The 7,862-nt window shown below is 36.8% G+C and overlaps 1 protein-coding gene across 5 annotated transcripts in view; it reads right to left on the reverse strand.

Annotated features, from left to right (window-relative positions):
• BAZ2B (bromodomain adjacent to zinc finger domain 2B) overlaps positions 1-7,862 on the reverse strand; it is a 271,958-nt gene that overhangs the window by 193,741 nt on the left and 70,355 nt on the right. For all 5 annotated transcript variants that reach the window (XM_023516805.1, XM_023516804.1, XM_023516803.1 and 2 more), the window contains exon 2: positions 5,456-5,498. The gene's annotated coding sequence lies outside the window, so the exon portion shown is untranslated. The remainder of the gene's footprint in view (positions 1-5,455; positions 5,499-7,862) is intronic.

The raw sequence follows: 7,862 nt of genomic DNA on the forward strand, positions 1-7,862 counted from the left end.
TAGTAACATCAAACCTTCCTGCTACTTCATGCATAGGTTGAGATGGATTCACTTCTACTATTGCTCTCAGCTCATCATTATCCACCTTGGTCTCAAGTCACCCACATGGATCATTTTCAATATTAAAATCACCTAAATAGAACTTCTCAAAGCACTGGTGTGCTATACATTCATTAGCTACATCCTTCCCAAACACTTTGTTGATATTCTGAGCTGTCTTTATTGCATTGGTTCCACAATGAAACTCATATTTGAAAATACCACAATTTTTTTACTTATCTGTGATTTTACAAAAATTATTCTAGGGGCAGCACTTGTGGCTTAAAGGAGTAGGGTGCCAGCCCCATATGCCAGAGGTGGCAGGTTCAAACCCAGCCCTGGCCAAAAACTGCCAAAAAAAAAAAAAAAAATTATTCTAAAATTTTTTTTTGCAAGATGATCACAATCCCAAACATGCATTAAAAAAAAAAAAATGATGATATACAGTCACACACACACACACACACACAAATCAAAAACAAAAAAACTTCAGTAATTGTCAAAGTGAAATGTCAGATGTAAACTATCAAATTTAGTACTTAAGGAACCTAAACATTTCATACTTAATAACCTAATGTAGTATATTTCTAGCCAAAACTTGGTCAAATGACTACATCTAAATGCAAGAGACACTGGGGAAATGATGTTTTTATTCCAGATGAGCTGGGACAAAAATTAGAAGAGAAAATCCAAATTAGGGAACAATTATTAGTCACTGCTATACCTGGTTATGTCTTATCTGGGAGTAGGTACCCATCTGACAATCTTAAATGCATTATCTGCATCAATATTTCTAACAGCATATACACTGTCAAATTATATAGTAATTCCTTCTAAATCTCAGTGACTAATTAGTTCTATTGGTAGAAATTTGTCTCTATTAAATTTAAGTAATCTTCATAAGAAAATCACCAAGGAGCAAAAAGGAAACTTAATAAAAACAGAAAAGGCCACTTTATTTAAAAGTTACCTTATAACACATTATGAAATACATAGTAAAATATTAAATAAGAATACTTGAAAATAAAATACAGCCACTGGAGTAATGAAATTACATATAAATAAAGCTGCACATAAATTTCACAAGTACTCTCAAAGAAGAAAGTGAGTTTGGGGAGATTTGAGATCAAGGTACAGAATAGTAAAAATTAAAACAAGATAAAGCAAACTGGTTGAGTTCAAGTTCTCACACTATGTAATTTTAGGCAAGTAACTTTACAGATGATGATAAGTATGATAAGGGTAAGAAATATATGTTAAGTATGAGCCATCCTCTATGCTAAGTGGTTTAATACTTATAACACTACTGAGATATAATATTATTCTTACTTCAGTGAAGAAAAAACTGGATCTTAAGACTAAGCAATTAACTCAAGATCACAGTAGGTATATAAATACCACAGCACAAACTGAAACAAGCCCGTGTCCTTAAGTACTATGCCTACTACAGTCCCTCAAACTCTCTGGACCTTACTTTTCTACTCTGTTACAAAAGAATGTAGTATAATCTAAACTGTTCTATAGTTCATTCTGGCCTTTTAAGATGTTAACATTTTAGTTAAGTCTAAACTCTTTTCCCTAAATAAAAGAACATCGTATCAATAGGTCTAATTGGCCTCCTTCCTGAAACTTACACAAGTCAATAAAGTTGTTACTGTATGTGTAATGTATAAAGTAGAAATTCATTTATTAAACTTGCAAACAAAAGGGCCACTATTATAAGTGGGTAAATTTAGGTATTTGGGATTTATCTCTGATCTCTATGGTTGATTTCATGCCCCTTGGTATGTTTATAAAGAAGCCAGCCATAAAGTTTTATGAGTAAAACATAAGCCAGGTTAACAAACATTATATTTAAATCTCAAGATAATCCTTTCAAATTCAGCTAATGTATCACTGTATGGCTGAAGATACTAGGACACAAAGGAGCTGACTTATTGAGAGTCACATAACTAATTCAGAGAGACATCAGTACTTGAACTCTTTGGGTTCTAAAACCTGTTCTATCCTGTCCACTCTGCTTCTTATTGTTCAATTATGAATATTCATGTATTAATGTCTCTCTTTCAATTTTGATATAAGAAAAATAAAGATACTAAATTAGCACTTTCTGGGGTATTTATGATTACCAACAAATATTTCCTGAGTACAATACGAAGATATATATTAAATTAAATACCCCCAATGCAAGAATACATGTTATCAAAATATGGAAGTAATAAAAATTAAGCATTACAAAATTAAGGGAAAGAGAATCACTTTCAATTAGGATGATTAGAGAAGGCCTCAGAGAGATGATTATATGTGAATACAATAATACAGAGGAGACTGGCTTGGTGCCCATAGCATAGTGCTTACGGTGCCAGCCATATACACTGAGGGTGGGGGCTCAAACCCGGCCCAGACCAGCTAAACAGTTGCAACAAAAAAACAGCCGGGCGTTGTGGCAGGCAACTATAGTCTTAGCCACTTGGGAGCTGAGGCAAGAGAATCACTTGAGCCCGAGTTTGAGATTGCTGTGAGCTGCGATGTTACAGCACTCTATGGAGGGTGACACAGTGAGACTCTGTCTCAAACAAACAAACAAACAAACAAAAAACAGAGAACTGATTTCATTAGAAGAAACTTTTTTTTTGCAGTTTTTGGCCAGGGCTGGGTTGAACCCACTACCTCTGGCACATGGGGCCAGTGTCCTACTCCTTTGAGCCACAGGCACCGCCCTAGAAGAAACTTTTTAAAAGTATGAAAAGGAAAAAGAAAATTCTAAGTAAGAGGAATGACATGAATGTAAGTCTGGAATCAAAATGTACGTTCAAGGTGAGAGTTATAGTCTACTCTGAGTAGAGTGTAGGGGTCTTATTACTAATAAATAGGAAATATGTTCAAGCCAAACTGCGGAGAGATGTTGAATATAAGTTAGAAAATCTGGATTTGATCTAAAACTAAATGGAAGTCTGGATTTGACATAGAATGAAAAGGGAAGCCACCAAACATCTTCTAGCATAAAAATAAAACGAAAGAACAGTGCTTTAATTGGGCGGTGCCTGTGGCTCAGTGAGTAGGACACCGGCCTCATATACCGAGCGGCAATTTGGAACCCGGTCCTGGCCAAACTGCAATAAAAAAAATAACCGGGCGTTGTGGTGGGCTCCTGTAGTCCCAGCTACTTGGGAGGCTGAGGCAAGAGAATCGCCTAAGCCCAAGAGATGGAGGTTACTATGAGCTGTGACGCCACAGCACTTTACCACAGGTGATAAGGTGAGACTCTGTCTCTTAAAAAAAAAAAAAAAAACAGAATAGTGCTTTAATCAAATTAAACTGGGGATCAAGTTCAAGTTTCAGGGGAAAAAATAATAATGGCCAGGAAGAAGAGATCAGTTAAAAGGTTTTAACATTTCTGTGATTATGAAAAAATGGAAAAAAATAGAAATCCTCCTGGCTTCCAAACATTTTTGAGAAAAAAATAAAATGTATATATTACATAATATGTAAGTACTTGCTATGCTTCACCTCTGAAACTATACATAATATAATCTCCCTCTCTAACCACAACACTCTACTCTTAGCTCTTACTTTGTCATATTATTACACTAGCTCATATATCTGACGAATCCCTTCATCTCTCTACTTTCTGTGAGAAAATCAGCCTTTCCTGACCTCACATTGTTCCAACCCCATGGTCAATATGTACTCAAACTATTCTTTTACCAGCATCCTCAATGTGAATTAACATTGAAATCTAGTCTCACTTCTTAACTCAAGGGGCTGGAGAAAGCCTCACAAGCAATGCCTCATAGTAAGCCTTGTCTTACGGACAAAGTAAGAATTTCTAATATCAGTCACTTATAAACCTCCCAAATGAACACTTCTTAAGTCTTTAACTTATTTAACATCTGATAATATTGAATATCACCTATCTTCTTGAAATTCTTGGATTAAATCAGTTACAATTAAATATGCATTTAATATTACCCTAAAAATAGGCTGTGGGAGTCAGCATTTTTAAATTTAAAAAATAAAAACAAACTTTTACATCCAGTGCTTCTTTTAACTTCCTAAATTGTAAAGCACTAGATGCTAAACACAGAAAGGTTAATGCTGAAATTTGTTAATATTTGTTATAAAATATTCATTTAGGACATAAAATTCTGATTCAGAAAAAACAAACAAGCAAAGAGCTACAAATCAGAGAAAGCTAAAATGTTCCCTTAGGAGAATGAAAATGAATATGCCATAAACATCAGTAGACTAAATAAATGGTGATGACAAAGTCTTTAAAAATACAGTGAAAATTCTCTCTTGCTACTAGTTTTAAAAAATATATATGTAAACATAAATACAAAAGTAATCTCTTTCAGGATTTACATTTCTGACAATGATCATATACTTAATGAACAATTAAAACAGGGTTAAGGTAGGTTCAAAGAGTAAATAAATTACTCAAAATAAATTTATGTGTTTAAGAAGATTTTTTCATAAATACTGCAAATCTCATGACTATAATTCAGATCTTACTATTTAGAATTTTATAATAACAGAGAAAAAAGCTGAGTACAAAGTTTTTCTTTAGGCAACATATTTCCTTTAAAATAATAGAAATTAATACTTTAAATAAAACTAAAAATGAAAAACATCAGCTTGGAGCCTGTAGTACAGTGGTCACATAAACTGAGGCTGGTGGGTTAGAAACGGGCCCCCAGGCCAGCTAAACAACAATGACAACTGCAACGAAAAATAGTCGGGCGTTGTGGTGGATGTCTGTAGTCCCAGCTACTTGGGAAGCTGAGGTAAGAGAATCGCTTAAGCCCAAGAGTTTGAGGTTGCTGTGAACCACAACCTCAACATCACAGCATACTACCAAAGGTGACTCTCAAAAAAAGAAAAACATCACTTACTTAAGAGAACTATCCTTTTTCAAACAAGTCTCCATATTTGGAAAACTCTATAAATCATCTAAGTATCAATAAAGAATTAAAGCAAGATGCCTAAGAATTCTATCAAGGTTATGTTTTCATAATCTTTCCTTAATAATTCGTTATAGTCTCGAGTAATTTTATTTTATTTTTCCTAATGTAACCCTTAAATATTTTGCAATTTTTTGATAAAAACATAAACTAAAAAATGATGATATTCAGAGTATGATTCACACTGAAATATATTAGTATAATTCAGCCTATAATTTCAGTTATGAATTACAAGTAATTTTCATTTTAAATGTTCTTTAAATCCTTTGAAGTAATACTTTAAAAGTACTTAAATAACTGGAAGTATGAGAAATGATTCACTGAAAATGTGAACACTCAACTACTGGTTAAAGAAATAATAATAGTTTTAAATTACAAGTATTTCCTAATTCAATTCTCATTCTCAGAAAAAATAAAACATCTTTAAAATTCAACTATAATTTTGGTCTTACTGTGATCAACGTGGTCAATCTTGTGACATCACTGTTGAGAAACCTGCAATAGGAAAACAGAATTAGCAATCAGCTGAATCATACTTAAGAAATTTCAGAAACTAAAGTTTTAGAATTTTTGTCTTTCTTAATGCCATAAATCTTATTTAAATTCATCCAAATTATCAGGAAATGTGCAATTAGCATGACACAAGTAAGCATAAAATGCCTGAGTTTATTTGTAGGTCATTATTTATTATAGTATGGCAGGTTATATTTCACTTTATAATGAGCAACACACTAGGGTATTAAAAAAATAATACAGCAGGGGGAAGGACAAGATGGCTGACAAGCACCAGCCTCCAACAGAAGCTCCCATCCAGAGGGAAGGATAATGTCCAAAAAATACCCAATAAAGTTGAAGATTGGGAGCCCAGCTGAGAGAGAAGAGTGATATCTGCAGGACACCTCTGCTGAGGCAAGTTGTGACTCCAAGAAAGCAATTTACAGGTACATAATACATCCCAAAGGAAAAGTGTCCAACCCCGCCCCAAAGAAAGTTGTGTTTTTCTCTTTGCTTTCTCTTCTTGTGCTCCTGTAAGTTTTCTAAAAGCAAGCGGTGAACTGAGGATATATTATCTCACCCCACATGTGAGAGCTATAGAAAGGGGGGTCTACTCCCATAGAGGGACCATGAGATTCTGAAAACGCTCTCGCCTGGCAGAAAAACCAAACAAACATTTTCACTGCCATTTTGAATTTCCAGTCCACCCTTCCCCCCTTGCCTACAGAGACAGTGAGGGGGGCCCAAGAGCAGCGTCCCCCACCCCTGTGGGACCAAGTGCCCAGTCCTGGTCCCGTAGTCGGAAACCTGATAGACCTGCACGTTGGGCAGACAGGGGCAGAGGACTCCCCCATTCTAGGCACCTGTGCGGGAGGCCCCAGAACTGCTTGCTAGGGCTGCGCACCTCCCACAGGTGGTGGCAGAGGAGTCCCCCCGCTCTGGGTGGGCCCAGAACTGCTTGCTAGAGCCCCATGCGTCCCTGCGGGCAATGGGGGAAGGAGTCCACTGCTCCAGGCTCCTGCTCTGGGCGAGCCAAGAACTGCTTGCTAGAGCCGTGCGCATCCAGTGGAAGGTGGCGGAGGAGTTCCCCACTCCAGGTACTAGTGCTGGGCAGTCCCAGGACTGCCAGAGCCCTGTGCTCCCAGCATCCCTTGCTGGCAGCCCAAGAACTATGAGAGAACGGTCAGTTGAGAGGGAAACAAACTAGAACAGTGGGTACCCGAGGCAAAGAGCAGCAGCCACAGCAGTGGGATCAACAAGGCTCACACCCCTGAGGCTCTTGCAGACAGACATGCTCTGCCTCTCTGGGCAACCAGAGGAAGCCACTGACTGAATGGTTCTGGTACAGATGCCAAACATATAAATTCAACATGGGGTGGAATCAGCGGAAAAACTCTGGTAACTTGAATAACCAGAGTAGATCAACTACCCCCAAGGAAGGATGGGGCAGATGCAATTCAAGATCCCATCCATAAACAGATGGCTGAGATGTCAGAAATGGAGTTCAGAATTTAGATAGCAAATAAGATTAACAGACTGGAAGAAAGGAGGGAATTAGAATTTCTAGAAATTATTCAAAAGATGTCTCAAGAATTCAACGATTTCAAAGATAAAATGACCAAAGATTTTGAAACAAGGCAAGAGTTTGCAGCCCTCAAAGATCTGAAAAATACGGTAGAATCCCTCGTTAAAAGAATGGAGCAGGCAGAAGAAAGGATCTCTGACACTGAAGACAAAGCTTTTGAACTATCCCAAGGGCTCAAATATGAAGAGAAATGGAAAGCAAAAATGGATCTCTCTCTCAGAGAGCTCTGGGATAATTCGAAGAAAACTAATATTTGCCTTATAGGAATCCCTGAAGGTGACAAAGTTGCTTCACAAAACACAGAGGCTCTTCTCCATGAAATTATGAAAGAGAACTTTCCAGACATGCCAAGAGATTCTGAAATTAAGATAGCAGACAGTTTCAGAACCCCAGCATGACTCAACCCGAATAAGACATCCCCCAGGCACATTATAATTAACTTCACTAAAGGTGATATGAAAGAGAAAAATTTGAAAGCAGCTAGATGTAAGAAAACCATAACCTACAAGGGGAAGAATATAAGAATGACTGCAGATTTCTCTGCTGAAATCTTTCAGGCTAGAAGAGGGTGGTCATTGACTTTTAAGCTCCTAAAACGAAATACCTTTCAATCAGGATCCTGTATCCAGCTAAACTGAGTTTCATTTATGATGGAGAAATTAAATACTTTAATGACATACACATGTTGAAGAAATTTGCCATAACTAAACCAGCCCTACAGCATATTCACAGACCTATCCTCCATAATGATTAGCGCAATCCCCTACCACAAAAGTGAA

Source organism: Otolemur garnettii, unplaced genomic scaffold (genome assembly GCF_000181295.1).
Source record: "Otolemur garnettii isolate 467f Iridium unplaced genomic scaffold, OtoGar3 scaffold00098, whole genome shotgun sequence".
NCBI lineage: Eukaryota > Metazoa > Chordata > Mammalia > Primates > Galagidae > Otolemur > Otolemur garnettii.